General features: G+C 41.1%; 1 protein-coding gene across 11 annotated transcripts in view; it reads left to right on the top strand.

Moving 5' to 3' along the window:
* Nucleotides 1–431: 431 nt before the first annotated feature.
* Nucleotides 432–16,044, top strand: part of NUCB2 (nucleobindin 2) — a 55,929-nt gene continuing 40,316 nt past the window's right edge. For 3 of the 11 annotated variants that reach the window (XM_008005529.3, XM_037999639.2, XM_073018005.1), the window contains exons 1-3: nucleotides 432–556; nucleotides 2,086–2,258; nucleotides 6,758–6,912. The gene's annotated coding sequence lies outside the window, so the exon portion shown is untranslated. Of the gene's footprint in view, nucleotides 557–713; nucleotides 827–2,085; nucleotides 2,259–6,757; nucleotides 6,913–16,044 lie in introns of those variants that run through there. The other 8 variants (XM_037999641.2, XM_073018012.1, XM_037999642.2 and 5 more) reach the window with 6 other exon arrangements.

The following is a 16,044-nucleotide window of genomic DNA, read 5'->3' as shown; positions in this document are numbered from 1 at the left end:
GCCGGTAAGATTCCCGCCAAGACGGAGGACCGGGGTGTCAGAGCCGAGCGAGGCCTGTGGGCGAGAATGGGCCTGACAGCCATTCTCTGACCCGCGTGGGCGCTGCAGGCGCAGGCCAGCGGCCAAGAGAGAGGCGATCCCTGGGGCTCTGCCCGGGTCTCGGGACGGCACCTCACCCGCCCAGGTCCTGCTCCACAGGCTTCTCCGGGAAAGCTAGGGAAGGAAGAGGCGCGGCCTCCCGAGCCCGCATCTCAGAGCGCCACGTCCCTCCTGGCTCAGCCTCCCCCCAGGCTCCATAGCCTCGGCGCTCCCCACCGCCCGCCTCCAGGCTCCACGGAGCGGCCGTGTCCCTGCTCCCGCCAATCGGCGTCGTCAGCAATCCCGAACCGGACCAATCAGCGGCCTCAGGGTGTGGGAACTGTCGCCATGGCAGCCAGGAGGCGGGCTCGCGCGGCGGGAGGCGGGCAGAGCGGAGCGGTGGGCTGGGGGCTGGAGGACAGGTTTGTGCGCTGGACGCAAGCCGCAGGCGCAGCCTTGCTCACCGAGAACCGGCCAGGTAAGGCCGGTGGCCGCGCAGTCGGTGCGGAGCAGCGCGGCGGGAGGTTGGGGGGTGGGGGGGGGTCCGGAGATAAGGCTCAGGTCTTCGCCTGCCTTGCCAGAGCAGTGAGGATGGCGGGGGCCGTGCAGTGGGCGGGGCAGCGGCGGGGAGGGGGCTCCCAGCGCCAGCCGGAGGCGCTGGGTTCCTTCTGCTCCACTCGCGGCAGGGCACGCGAGCTTTCTTCGGGGTCGAGGAGGGTGACTGGCTCCTGGCGGGGAGCAGGAGAGGGTAGGTGCCGAGCCGAGACCCTGGCGGGGTCCCGTCGGGTTTGGGCAGGTCGATGGGCGAGCGGGTGCCCACTAGTGAGGAGAGACACCCACCAATTCCAGGCGATGCTTCCCTGCACCGCTGAGCAAAGCTAGGCCCGGGGATCCTGCTTTTCTCCGGTCTGGTTAAGCCGGCAACCTCTGACACTTAGGAGAAAGTTAGTATCAGTCGTGATATCCTTTTCCCTTAAGTTACAAATTAGGTACGAGATGAACCCTTTTGGTTTTAGGAGATGAGAAATAGAGTACTTCCTTTTTGCACCTGCTAAGTGGTAACTCAGTGAGCAAATGTGGTTACTGTGGTTGATGTTTGCAACGGTCTTAGATGACAATTATTTTACAGTATCAAATGGCTAGGAGAGAGAGGGAAAGAGGGAGAGAGAGAATATGAGGGAATGAAAATGAACGGGAACCATTATGATTTTTGAGAGACAGAACCTCTTGAAATTCTGTGTCCACTAAACTCCTAAATTGAATAATGTACATTTTATGCAATTGAACAAGCTAGTGCTACCATCTAAGTTTGCTAAGAAGGCTCTGTTAAATTCATGGACGAGTATGAACACTAAAAGTTATTACCTTGGTTTAAAACTAGGGGCAGGTTAAATGCAAATATTTCTGATAGCGAATTTTGTTTGAGGGAGATTGTGGACTTTCCCTATGGGAAAGTTTAAAGAATTGATGAGAGAGATGCTTTAAGGAATGTTCTTGTTTTTTGAAACTTGTATAAGTTCAACAAATGTTGAACAAATATTTCCACAAATCTTCCTGAGATAATAGGGTCAAAAATTAAAATTTTGGAAATTTAGAATTAGAAATGAAATCTCAAATAATATCACTGTTATAATTAGGATGAACATGGAAACTTCCATTTCTCATCATGGTCTTCAGGCTCTCCGTGATCTCATCTACCTTTGTAGTAGGGGGTCAAATTTTTTTTTCTTTTTAACTAGACAATTTTAGAAATTTAAAGGAGTCAAAAATTTATTTCTGTCTCCATGTGTTTACTCATGCCCTTCTCTGTCTATCCAAATTTTACCCTTTTTTTTTTTCTTGAGACGGAGTCTCACTCTGTCATCCAGGCTGGAGTGCAATGTCCCAATCTTGGCTCACTGCGACCTCCACCTCCTGGATAAGGGATTCTTCTGCCTCAGACCATCGAGTAGCTGGGATTACAGGGACCCACCACCACAGCCAGCTAATTTTTTGTATTTTTATTAGAGACAGGTTTCACCGTGTTGGCCAGGCTGGTCTCGAACTCCTGACCTCAGGTAATCCACCTGCCTTGGCCTTCCAGAGTGCTGGGATTACCAGACGTGAGCCACCGTGCCTGGCTGACCCATCTAAGAGTCGAATCTGTCTGTGTTGTGTTTACCTTTCTTTGCTCTCCCAAGGTACGTACATATTGTTCATATCACATATTTTGTATATATCCTTTCAGCATGCTTTTTGCCAAGTTGGTTTGTGCTCTGTGAAAAACAGTTGAGATAAAATGCACAATTGAGACAATTAGGGTACTTTTCAAAACACTATTAATTATGGGCACTAATAACAATAACATCAATTCAGATGTCTTTTTTGTTTTGGGGTATGTTATGAATCTCTGAACACATACTAAACTAATTTTGCGTTACTTAGAATAATATTGAAATTACTTTCCACTTTCTAAGGACCCTTTTGAAGGCTGGGGTCTACAAAATACCTTTTTGAGTACTGGGTTGCTGGCAGAATCAAGTGCAGGATTTAAAAATGTATTGAAAATAATCCTTTAGGCCAGGCATGGTGGCTAATGTCTGTAATCCCAGCACTTTGGGAGGCTGAGGCAGGTGGATCACTTGAGTCCAGGAGTTCGAGACCACCTGGCCAACATGGTGAAACCCCATCTCTACTAAAAATACAAAAATTAGCCAGATGTGGTGGCGGGCACCTGTAATCCCAACTACTCAGGAGGCTGAGGCAGGCTACTTGAACCCGAGAGGCAGAGGTTGCAGTGAGCCGAGATCGCGCTATTGCACTCCAGCCTGGGCAACTAGAGCAAAACTATGTCTCAAAAACAAAACAAAAAACAGGCTACTAACCGTTTCAAATAATTTATTCAAGGAAAAACTTCAATCATTTTAATTATTTTCAATCAAAACTTTTTTTTACAACCATGATGTGGTGAAAAGTATATTTAGTTAGAATTTCATGGCCAGATTCCAGTACAGGCTCTGCCAAATGAACTTGGCCAAAGTCAGTTAACTTCCTTCTGTATTTATAACCTTTTATAAAAGTAGGGCTGAATGAGATTACAGTAGTCCTCCTTTATCCTAGAGGGATATGTTCCAAGGGTCCCAATGGATGCCTGAAACTACAGATAGTACCAAGCCTTATATACATTGTGTTTTTTGCTATACATATATAATAATAAAATGAGTAAATAATAATACACTGTAATCAAAGTTATATGAATGTGATCTTTCAAAATATCTTGTTTTACCTCAGGTAATTGAAACTGCAGAAAGTGAAATCGCAGATTAGGGAGGACTACTGTGCCTCCAAGATTATTTCTGATCTTAGAATTCTCTGATTCGAAAATCCTAAAGCAGCCTAATAGAAGTTCAGATAGTAGTTACTTGATTTTATTTTTGGCAGTGCCTTTTTTTTTTTTTTTTTTTTTTTTTGAGACAGGGCCTTGCTCTGTTGCCCAGGCTGGCTGGAGTGCAGTGGTGTGATCATGGCTTACTGCAGCCTGGAACTGCCAGGCTCAAGTGATCCTCCTACCTCAGTCTCCTGAGTAGCTAGGACTAAAGGCGCATGCCGCCACACCCTGCTCATTTTTATTTTTTATTTTTTTGTAGAGAAGAGGCCTCACCATGTTGTCCAGACTGGTCTCAAACTTCTAGGCTCAAGCAATCTGCCCGCCTCGGCCTCCCAAAGTGCTGGAATTACAGGCATGAGCCACTACACCTGGCCTTGGCAGAGTTTTTTTTTTTTGGCAGTGTATTTTAATTATCTGAAGTACAGTATATATAAATAATAAAGAGATTATAATTTTAATAATATGTTTATTGAGTGATACAGATCTGTTTTTCATAAACCTATAATCTAGGATACTCCAACCCATTGTTAAGACTGGAAAAAAGGAGATAAAATAGTTTCCTTGATGAGTGTCCTTTTTCGCAGATGTAGACAACAGAGGCTCTAAGATCTATACTAATGTCTTGGTCAGGAAAAAGCTGTAGTCCAGCTCAGCTGGTCATACACTTGATATTTTATTTGAACCTCACTTTCCCATTGACTTGCATTTTCAAAGGGAAAACGGAGGTGAGCACCAGGCTATCTGTGGCCCTTGACACTGGTGCCATGGAGAAACTCAAAAGCCATTTATTTTTCTTCACCCTACCCTGTTTTATCGTTAGATTTGTAACACTGATAGTAAGAAGCAGCAATCCACATTTCCTAGCACAAGGTAGTGCCTTAGAGAAGGAAGCCTGAGTCTCTTGCTACAGTTCTGATTTAAGATTGGAAGGAAGAGATTATGTTGGATGCATTGCTTTCATTGGCCTATAACTGCATCAGGACTTTGGTTCTGGCAGTGTTCAGAGAAGAGCTCTAATGTGGCCTTTCAAAAATGACTGTAAGGCCAGGCATGATGACTCACGCCTGTAATTCTAGGCTTTGGGAGGCTAAGGTGAGCAGATCACTTAGCTCACAGGTTTGAGACCAGCCTGGGCAACATGGTGAAAGCCCATCTCTACCAAAAATATTAAAAACTAGCCAGGCGTGGTGGTGTGTGCCTGTAGTCCCAGCTCCTCTGGAGGCTGAGGTGGAAGGATGGCTTGAGCCTGGGAGGTGGAGGTTTTTTTTTTTTTTTTTTTTTTTGAGATGGAGTCTCGCTCTATCGCCCAGGCTGGAGTGCAGTGGCCCGACTGGGCTCATTGCAAGCTCCGCCTCTCAGGTTCAGGCAATTCTCCTGCCTTAGCCTTCCTAGTAGCTGGGACTACAGGCGCCCGCCACTACGCCCGGCTAATTTTTGTATTTTTAGTGGAGACGGGGTTTCACCACGTTAGCCAGGATGGTCTTGATCTCCTGACCTTGTGATCCGCCCACCTCGGCCTCCCAAAGTGCTGGGATTACAGGCGTGAGCCACCGCACCGAGGTGGAGGTTTTAATGAGCCGAGATAGCGCCACTGCACTCCAGCCTGGGTGATAGAGTCAGACCCTGTCTCAAAAAACAAAAACAAAAACAAAAACGACTTTTAAAGTTGTATGTCAAACTGGTCTTGCTTGCTTTTTGTTTTGTTTTTTTACTTTTTTTTTTTTTTTTAAGACAGGGTCTTTCTCTGTCATCCAGGCTGGAGTACAGTGGTATGAATGGCTCCCTGCAGCCTTGATCTCCTGGGCTCAAGCAATCCTCCCATCTCAGCTTCCTGAGTAGCTGGGACTACAGGTACACACCACCACACCCAGCTAATTTTTTGATTTTTTTTGTAGAGGCGGGGTTTCACCATGTTGCCCAGGCTTGTTTTAAACTCCTGCGCTCAAGTGATCCACCCGCCTCAGCCTTTCAAAGTGCTGGGATTATAGGTGTGAGCCACCACGCCCAACCTGGTCTTGCTTTTTAAGTTCTACCACTTTGGGTGTTTACAGAACAGATTTTCATATTTCTTTATGTTTCCTTTTCAAGACAAGAAAGGCATTAATATTTATTGAGCAATTACCATTGTCGTGCACTGTGCTGGTTACTTTGTATTCATTCTTATTTTCCTCCCATCAACAAACCTGTGAAGAGGTATGAGCTCAATTTTCTAGGTAGGAAAATCAAGACTCAGAGGCAAGAAGTAGCTTGCAAGTAAATAGGGGAAGTTAGGATTTAATCTGCTGTTTGCGTGTTTATTTTTTACCATGTTGTGTCAATAAAAATCATATACCTTTCCAAAATACAACATGCATATGATTACTCTCCTGCATAGATTATATTATGTTAAATATACCATATATAAGAAAAGAAATACCTGTGTCCTTAAAATTTGAAAATATTTTATTTTCTTTTTTTTTAACAGACTACTTAGAAATAACTGCTTATGTTCACTAACGAGTTTGCACATGAGCTGCTTTGTGTTTTACATGTTATTTGATGGAGTTTCAAAAAAGAATTTGAGATATTTCATCTTATTATTGATCTCTGTGACAAACTAGGAACAAAGTTAATTTTTTTAAAGTGGTGGTAAGAGTAAAGAAAAATTCCAGTTAAGGATTTAATAGGAAAAGTTACCCTATATCTTGAAGTCTCATTGCTGAAAAAAATAAGTTTTTTATCTGAATTCCTCTTAGTTATTCAGGAGGGGAGGAATACAGTAAAATTGGGGAATAATAAATCAATATCTTTTTTTTTTTTTTCCAAGACAGAGTCTCACTCTGTTACCCAAGCTAGAGTGCAGTGGCATCATTTCGGTTCACTGCAACCTCCGCTTCCCAGGTTCAAGGGATTCTTGTGCCTAAGCCTCTTGAATAGCTGGAACTACAGGCACCTGCCACTGTGCCCGACTAATTTTTGTTTTTGTTTAGTAGAGATGGGGTTTCACCACACTGGGCAGGCTGATCTTGAACTCCTGACCTCAGGTGATCTCTCCTCCTTGGCCTCCCAAAGTGCTGGGATTACAAGCAGGAGCTACCGTGCCTGGCCAACATCTTTGTTTATTCTGGTTTTGATTCTGTTTATTTCACGTATCTTTCTCCCTTCCTTACTGGAATATGATATAATTTAGTCTCCTTCCACATCATAAAAATTTGGCACTTTTCACATTATGTGACAAATGCATACATTATCATGTACCGTTACCACTGTAAAAAGTCTAAATTTTGTAATTTTGTGTCTTTTTATTTGTTTTTATTTTTTTTTTACATTTAGAACGTGTTACGAGTCAGTTTTTAGTGAAAAAACATTGGGCTAGGAGCCAAGACCCATCTCTTCACTATTTTGGTATTGTGCAAGTCATCTTATCTCTCCGGACCTCAGTTGTCTCATCTCTAAAAAGGAGATAAAAATTATTTACCTGCCTGAACGTAAGTACTCAAGAATTGCATTTGGTTGCAAAGAAAAATGACTACCACTACCACCACCACCAAAATACAAAAAAGGAAAAACCAAAAATGGACTCACAGATGGCTTAAACATGCAACATTTACTTTCTTATAGAAAATAATAATTGAAATAGAACTCTAGGATGGGTATAGTGGCTTTATAAAGTCATCAGAGACTTAAGCTTCTTTCAGTTCTTTTATCAGTGATCCCTAAGATGTTCTTGTAGCACTGGTTCTTGTAAGTCCAAGATAGCTGCCAGAGTTCTAACCGTCACTGTCCTGTTCCAGGCAGCAAAGCATAGGCGAAGAAAGATGCATCCTCTTCCTTTAAGGAGAATTCCTGAACCAAGGCTGAGGCTATAAGAAAACAGGGAAATGTAGCTGAATGCATGGCTGCCCTCTTTAAAACTGGGCGTTTGTTACTGAGAAGGAAGGAAAGATTTGGATATTGGCAAGCAAACAGAAGTCTCTGCCATGATACAAATCTTTTTATCTTTCAGCTCTGAAATCTGTAATCTGTGATAACCATCTCATAGAAGCTTCTGTAATTTGCCATGGCAGAGATTTAAGTCTGACTATTAACTACAGAAGGAAATAATCTTCATCTAATAAATTGTGTTTCTGTTTTCACTTTTAGCCCTTAATTCATTGTAGAAGCCTTTCTGTCTTATTTGTATGTTTGTTCTGGTTATTTTTAAAAATTACCCATAAATGCTGAATAGATGATTGTTGTACATTTTATGGTTGTGTTAAAAAGAGCTAACATTTATTGAGCTACTTGCTGTAAGCAAGGCACTAAAATGACAGAGGTAAGTTATCCCAAGGGTATCACATAACTAATCATCAGGAAGTAAATTTATATTGAAAGTAAATATAATTCATCTCAAGATACATTTCACCTCATGGTCACATGAGGAACACTTACCTTCCTTGCTAGCTAAAAGTAGTTTGTTCTTTTTCTTTCTTCTTCTTCTTTTTTAACTACTTAACTGTTAGTTCTCTTGAAATTTTCTTACTACTAGTTCTTGCTTAACTTATGTAGCCACACCAATATTTTATTTCCTCCCAGACATTTTTTTGTTGTTGTTGAGATGGAGTCTTACTCTTTCACCCAGGCTGGAGTGCAATGGCATGATCTCTGCTCACTGCAGCCTCCACTTCCCATGTTCAAGCAATTCTTCTGCCTCAGCCTCCTGAGTAGCTGGGACTACAGGCATCCACCACCACACTGAACTAATTTTTGTATTTTTAGTGGAGATGGGGTCTCACCCTGTTGGCCAGGCTGGTCTCGAACTCCTGACCTCAGGTGATCTGCCCGCCTCAGCCTCCCAAAGTGCTGGGATTACAGACAGGAGTGAGCCACTGCACCCGGCCCCTTCCAGACTTTTCTTGGTGAATGTTATATAAATATTATATTTATAATATGTATTTATTTATATATTTTGTATATATTTATGTATATATTATAAATAGTATGTATTTATAATATATACTATTTATAATATATAGTATGTAAATATACCTTATACTTGTCATGCAAAATGGTTCAATTGTCATTGTTTCTATTTCAAAAAGTAAACTGAAATAAATAGCTTTGAGAGAAAGAAATTCAGGGAATGGAAATTGGAGTGAGAAAGATTCTAAAGATTCAGTCAATCTTTTAGAGTTTTTAGAAGGGAGACAGTAAGTTAAGATTTTATTTCTACATAGTATATTTGTATTTTTGAAAGTTTTTACATTTTTTGGTTGTATTAGGTAGGCACAAACTACAGTAATTCTTTTGCTGCTAGTGCTGCAGTTTCTTTTTTTCTGATCTAGACTCATTGACCTCAAATAAACAAAATAATCAGGAGACTTGTGACCATAAAAACAACCCAGTTTTGTTTTTAAGAGACATTTAACATTATAAATCACCTGCCTGAGAATGTCTGTTTGGTGAATACCATTTTCATGACTTTTAAATTGTTTTAACTAACAGAAAAGGATCATGCTATGCATTGTTTTGTAAGCAGCATTTTAAAAATTGCGATTGTATTTAATAGCTTATCTTCCTCACTAGATTGAAGCCCTGTGAGGGTAAGGACTATGTCGATCTCACTTACCTTTGTCTTCTAGCATAGTATCTGGTACCATAGTCATTACTTAATACATAAATATTAGTTTAGTTTTGTTTTTAGAAACAAAGTCTCAATACATACATACATACATACATACTTACTTATAATAGGTTAAAGGAAACATTCTTCAATTCAGCCTTTAATTGAAAAGGAAGAGGGGCAAAAGAAGAGGATTGAGGAAGATGGAAAAAGATACGTAAAGGAGGCACGGCACGGTGGCTCACGCCTGTAATCCCAGCACTTTGGGAGGCTGAGGCGGGCGGATCACGAGGTCAAGACATCAAGACTAGCCTGGCTAACATGGTGAAACACCGTCTCTACTAAAAAAAAGTACAAAAAATTAGCTGGGTGTGGTGGCACGCGCCTGTAGTCCCAGCTACTTAGGAGGCTGAGGCAGGAGAATTGCTTGAACCCGGGAGGCGGAGGTTGCAGTAAGCCAAGATTGCAGTGCTGCAATCTAGCCTGGGCAACAGAGCGAGACTCTCTCTCAAAAAAAAAAAAAAAAAAAAAAAAAAAAGATACATAATAAAGGAGAAATGGACTACTTCCAAGAAAAGAGAAAATCTTCGGTTTTCTGTACTTTTCAACCCGGTTATCTATGGTAATTCTTTTTAACCACTTCCAGGATATCTTGCCCAACAATCAAAACAGGAAACCATCACACACACACACATGCACACGCACACGCACATGCACACACATGCGCATGCACACATACACACTAAGCAAACTTAGTCTTTATAACTACTGGTATAAATCAGTAGCTAAGAAATTGCCTCTGTGTTTGAATGGACATTTTATTTTTTGAGACATGTTCTCAGTCTGTCACCCTGGCTAGAGTGCTGCCAGGCTCAAGTGATCCTCCCACCTCATCCCCCACCAAGTAGCTGGGACTACAGGCATGTGCCACCATGCCCAACTAATTTTTGTATTTTTTGTAGAGACAGAGGTTTCACCATATTGCTCAGGGTGGTCTTGAACTCCTGGGCTCAAAGAATCCACCCTCCTTGTCCTCACAAAGTACTGGGATTATAGGCATGAACCTCTGTGCCCAGCAGAATAGAAATTTTGACTTGGTTGAGACAGGGGAAGAGATTAGCTTTCTTTTAGGACTTTAAGGAAATTATATCTACTGAATACTAAGAGAAGCTTAAGAACTCTGCTTACTTTGCAATTTTACCTGAGGCTCTGATGCTTTTGGGGTCAGTGCCTCCCATTCTGTCTTGAGATGACTACAAAATTTAGAATTTCACACAATCCTACTTTAGAGATTAAATTATCAGCCTGTCCTGGTTTGGATGAGTCTACTGTTTCAGTCTGGTTCAGCCCAGTATCTCCTCTTTAGGTCCGTATCTCTCTTTTGAAAGAAGAGGGTGATAAAGGAAAGGAGAAGGTCATTCTTACTGACCTGATAGTGGAAGAAAAGTAGGTTAGTCCCCCTTCTTCCCGTTGCCTGTCCTTATTACTCATCTTTCTTTCTTCTATATGGATATTTGTATATTTTCTCATTCATGAAAATCTGTAAACCTAGTAAACTTACTGTTATTCCTTTAACGCAGACACATTTGACATCTTGGCATTTAAAGAGATTTTTGTATCATTATTTTTTTGCCTAATGTGCTGGAATACTGAACTTTTTTTTTTTTTTAAATGCAGTTGGTGTTTATTGAGGCCTTATTAAGAAGTAGAGTTAAGTGTTTAAATTAATTGTCCTAGTTATGTCTAGAATAAGCACTAACAGATTAGAAACGAGTGGAAAACATTCTCCATCAATCAAAACTAAATTTAAAAGGTGAGAGAGGCAGGATAAATAGAAAGCCCTACCAGCCTAAGCAACATAATGAAACCACATCTCTACCAAAAAAAAAAAAAAAAAAAAAAATCACTGTGCATGGTGGCTTGCTTGTGGGCCCAGCTACCTGAGAAGCTGAGGCAAGAGGATCTCTTGAGCCCAAGAAATCAAACTTGCAGTGAGCTGTGAGCTTACCACTGCAGTTCAGCCTGGGCGGCAGAATGAGAACCTGTCTCAGAAAACAAAAAAACGAAAAAACGCTATAGAAGGTGGTAGATTTAAAAATCAAGATATGGTATTAAGGTTGGGCATGGTAGCTCACGCCTGTAATCCCAGCACTTTGGGAGGCTGAGGTGGGCAGATTGGTTGAGGTTAGGAATTCGAGACCAGCCTGGCCAACATGACAAAACCCTGTCTCTACTAAAAATACAAAAAATTAGCCGGGCATGGTGGTGCACGCCTGTAGTCCTAGCTACTCAGGAAGCTGAGGCAGGAGAATCGCTTGAACCTGAGAGGTGAAGGTTGCAGTGAGCCAAGATTGCACCACTGCATTCCAGCCTGGGCAACAGAGTGAAACTCCATCTCAAAAAGGAAAAAAAAAAGATATGTTATTAAGTCAACTTTAAGGGCAGGGCACATTGGCTCACTCCTGTAATCCCAGCACTTTGGGAGGCCAAGGTGGGGAGATTGCTTGAGGTCAGGAGTTTGAGACCAGCCTGGCCAACATGGTGAAACCCAATCTCTACTAAAAATACAAAAATTAGCTGGTGTGGTGGTACACACCTGTAATCCCAGCTACTCAGGAGGCTGAGGCAGGAATTGCTTGAACCCAGGAGGTGGAGGTTGCAGTGATCTGAGATTGCGGCACTGCACTCCAGCACGGGCAATAGAGTGAGACTCTGTCTCAAAAAACAAAACCCAAAAATGGCTTGAAGAAATCACCATTCCTCTCTCTGGTAGAGAGAACAGTGTTGTATGGGAAAACACAAAAGGTAACAATTCAAGAAAGTGTTTAAAAAGACTTGGACTACAAAGGTGAAGAAGTCCTTAGAATACCTTAATCAATTTATTTTGTTTAATTTCTTTATGTGTGTATAAAAATGATGTGAGAAAAATCTATGATATGCCTAAAAATACTTTCAGCAAACATAAAATAGAATTGTAAGTGATAAATCACAGTGGTATAGTTTAATTGGCAGCATTTTTTTCTGTATGGTATACAATGGTGTGTCTTAATATTGATAGAATCTTTTATCCCACCCTGGGGTCTCTGTCACCCAGACTGGAGTACAGTGGCACAATCATAGCTCCCTACAGTCTAGAACTCCTGGGTTCAAGCAATCTTCTCACCTCAGCTTCCTGAGTAGCTGGAATTACAGGTGCGAGCCACTGCACCCAGCCCAATGGAATCTTAAAGCCTATTTATTTTATTTTATCTTTTTCTCCTCCTCCTCCTCCTCCTTCCTTCCTTCTTTCTTCTTCCTTCTTTCTTCTTTCTTCTTTCTTTTCTTTCTTTCTTTTCTTTTCTTTTCTTTTCTTTTCTTTTCTTTTCTTTTCTTTTCTTTTCTTTTCTTTTCTTTTCTTTCTTTCTTTTTTATTGAGACAGGGTCTCTCTCTGTTGCCCAGACTGGAGTGCAGTGGCACAGTCTTGGTTCACTGCAACCTCTGCCTCCCAGGTTCAAGCCATTCTCCTGCCTCAGCCTCTCGAATAGCTGGGACTACAGGCGTGCACCACCACTCCGGGCTAATTTTCATATTTTTAGTAGAGACGGGGGTTTCGCCATGTTGGCCAGGCTGGTTGCAAACTCCTCACCTAAGGTGATCCACTCACTTCAGCCTCCCAAAGTGTTGAGATTACAGGCGTGAGCCACCGTGCCTGGCCCTTAAAGTCTATTTAATAACATATCTTTTTTTTTTTTTTTTGAGATGGGTTTTCACTCTGTTGCCCGGTCTGGAATGCAGTGGTGCAATCCAGCTCACTGCAACCTTCATCTCCCAGGTTCAGGTGCTTCTCCTGCCTCAGCCTCCTGAGTAACTAGGACTACAGGCATGCACCACCATGCCTGGCTAATTTTTTGTAATTTTTAGTAGAGACAGGGTTCCATCATGTTGGCCAGGTTGGTCTTGAACTCCTAATCTCAACCAATCTGCCCGCCTTGGCCTCCCAAAGTGCTGGCATTACAGGTGTGAGCCACCACGCCTGGCCTCTTCTTACCCTTTTGCCAGAGATTTTCTTCCAAGCCCCCTCTACTAATTTTACAAGCTTGGTATTGGTGCTTTCTTCATCTTATCAGAAGACGATGACAGGAAGTTTTCAGATTCATATTCTTTCCTCAGACTCTTCTTAAATGATTTGTTGATGAAGACCTGGAGGATTGGCCTTCGTGAATCACACCAACTTGTATTACTTTTCAGGCAACATATTCTTTATTGAGATACGCACTCTCAGAATGTATCAAGAACTAAACTAATAAACACACTTGTCAGGTTATGTAGGGCTCTTCAACATTCAAATCAGATTTAGCTACTCTTCCTTTAGCTCAGCCACCATCCATCAACCCCACACTTCTTAAAAATGCTTAATATAACATCTTGGGGGAGATCATTTTATAATTTAATGTTTAATATGGCAACAACTTTTGGCTGTAGGCATTTACAGCAATGTTACAGTGATTTGTTATTTTCTGACCATTCTTGTATCAATCTCTTTACCACTTTTAGCATTAATGTAGATTTTGAGGCATGTAAAAGAACATCAGGATGTTGTCAGAATTTCCTGTTGACTAAACTCAGCTTTGTTTTTTTCCTTAAACTATACTTTGCTGGAAGTTTTGCAGCGTCTATTCAGTAATTTTAGGAAGTTTCTGACAAATTGACATTTGCATGAGTCCATCAATTCAGCCTCATGTTCCTTGAGTTTTTTTAATTTATTGGAGGCATCGTTGGTTTCTGCTATCTTCATCTGCATTGTTTGGCTGCTGATAGGTAATCCTGTTGTGTTTTACTAACAAAACGTAACATGGCTTTGTCTCCTTGCAGGTATCTTCCTGTCTAAAGTCAGGTAAAGCACTTAGTTGTTCCTCTATAAGAAAAAGTAAACTTGCTGTTATTCCCCTAATATCAAGTATTTGCTTCACTAACATCAGCTGCTTTGTTTCTGTGCTTACAAAATAACTTTTCATTTTAATGCCCAATCACAACTTAATCTTTGTGAAGATATTTACAATGACAAGCACCAACAATGCAAAAACTCAATCTGAAGTTATGACAATAATAATAACTATAATAAAGTTCATGCATATACACATAACAAAGACTATGTTGCTGTTGCTATGTGGCCAAGTACAATTTTCATATTCCATTAATTGAGGCTGGGTGTAGTAGCTTATGCCTCTAATCCCAGCACTTTGGGAGGCTGAGGCAAGAGGATCGCTTGAGCCCAAGAGTTTGAGACTGGCCTGGGCAACATGTTGAGACCCTGTCTCAAAAAACAGTAAAAAAAATATACTAATATGGTTAGGATATAAAGGTCAGTCATTAGATAAAAGATTAAATTTACCGTAAAGCTAGAAAATCTTAAATTTATGTATACCTAATATTTGAATAAAAATTAACAGAATTATAAGGAAAAACAGACAAAATCAGGATGTAAGATTTTCACATGCTTTTCTAGTGATTGTAGAACAAGCAAACAAAAATCATTAAGAACATAGAAAATGGGATAATTTTGAAAAATTATAAACATGACTAGTGTAGAAGGTTAATAGTGGTTCATAAATTATATTTTAAAAAATTTTCACATTTTATAAGCTTGGATTTTTTTTGCTCTATTTTCACTCTTTTTTAAAAAATTGAAATATGACTTATGTATCATACAATTCTCTCTTTTACAGTGTACAATTCACTGTTTTTTAGTATATTCATAAGGTTATGTAACCATCTCAATGATTTAATTTTAGAATATTTTCATCACCCCAAAAAGGAACCCTGTACCCATTTAGCACTTGTTTCTCATTTTCCCCTCCCTCCACCAGCAACCCTCAACAACCTGTCATCTGCTTTCTTTCTCTGTGGATTTGCCTATTTTCAACATTTATATAAATTGAATCATGTAATATGTGTCTTCTTGTTTCTGGCTGTATTTACTATTAATCAGTTCTGTTGTATTTTATTTTTAAACAGACTTCTCCTTAAAAATATCAGTCTTGGCCAGGCATGGTGGCTCACGCCTGTAATCCCAGCACTTTGGGAGGCCAAGGCAGGCGGATCACGAGGTCAGGAGTTTGAGACCAACCTGACCAACATAGTGAAACCCATCTCTACTAAAAATACAAAAATTAGCCAGGCATGGTGGCGCACACCTGTAGTCCCAGCTACTCAAGAGGCTAAGGCAGGAGAATCGCTTGAACCTGGGAGGCAGAGGTTGTGGTGACCTGAGATCACGCCACTGCACTCCAGCCTAGGCAACAGAGTGAGACTCTGTCTCAAAAAAGAAAAAAGAAAAAAAAAAATCAATCTTCTGGGCCAGGCACAGTGGCTCATGCCTGTAATCCCAGCACTTTGGGAGGCTGAGGCGGGCAGATCAGGAGTTCAAGACCAGCCTGGCCAACATGGTGAAATTCTGTCTCTACTAAAAATACAAAAACTAGCCGGGTGTGGTGGCCTACACCTGTAATCCCAGCTACTCTGGAGGCTGAGGCAAGGTAATCACTTGAACCCGGGAGGCAGAGGTTGCAGTGAGGCAAGATCATGCTACTGTACTCCAGCCTGGGTGGCAGAGTAAGACTGCATTAAAAAAAAAAAAATCAGTCTTTTGTCCTTTAAAATTATCAAAAAGTGAAAGTTTTTGGCTTTGAAATGGCGGTCACAATTCATTGTCCTCTTTCTTGCAAAAGTTAAAAATAAATGCAACTTGAATGAAATGTAAGTCTGACAATCTCTAAACCTGAAATCAAGGAGGAGCTTTGTTTCTGCTTCCACAGAAGCAAATACTCAGTTTGATTAGAGAGGATAATGTTCCGTATTTTGTTTCCAACGTGTGAAACTTTCCTGGCTTTATATCATTTTTATTGTGTCTAGATATGAACTTTCTTTGCTAGTTGATTTTCCTTGTTGTTAATCCTTGTATCTCAGCACCCAGGCCTGCCACTTGCTTTACCAATATAATTTTAAGCTAGCTGAATAAGCAATATTTAGTTTAAAGGC

Source organism: Chlorocebus sabaeus, chromosome 1, assembly GCF_047675955.1.
Source record: "Chlorocebus sabaeus isolate Y175 chromosome 1, mChlSab1.0.hap1, whole genome shotgun sequence".
In the NCBI taxonomy this organism is placed as follows: Eukaryota; Metazoa; Chordata; class Mammalia; order Primates; family Cercopithecidae; genus Chlorocebus; species Chlorocebus sabaeus.
This window is presented reverse-complemented; position numbering and strand designations above follow the sequence as displayed.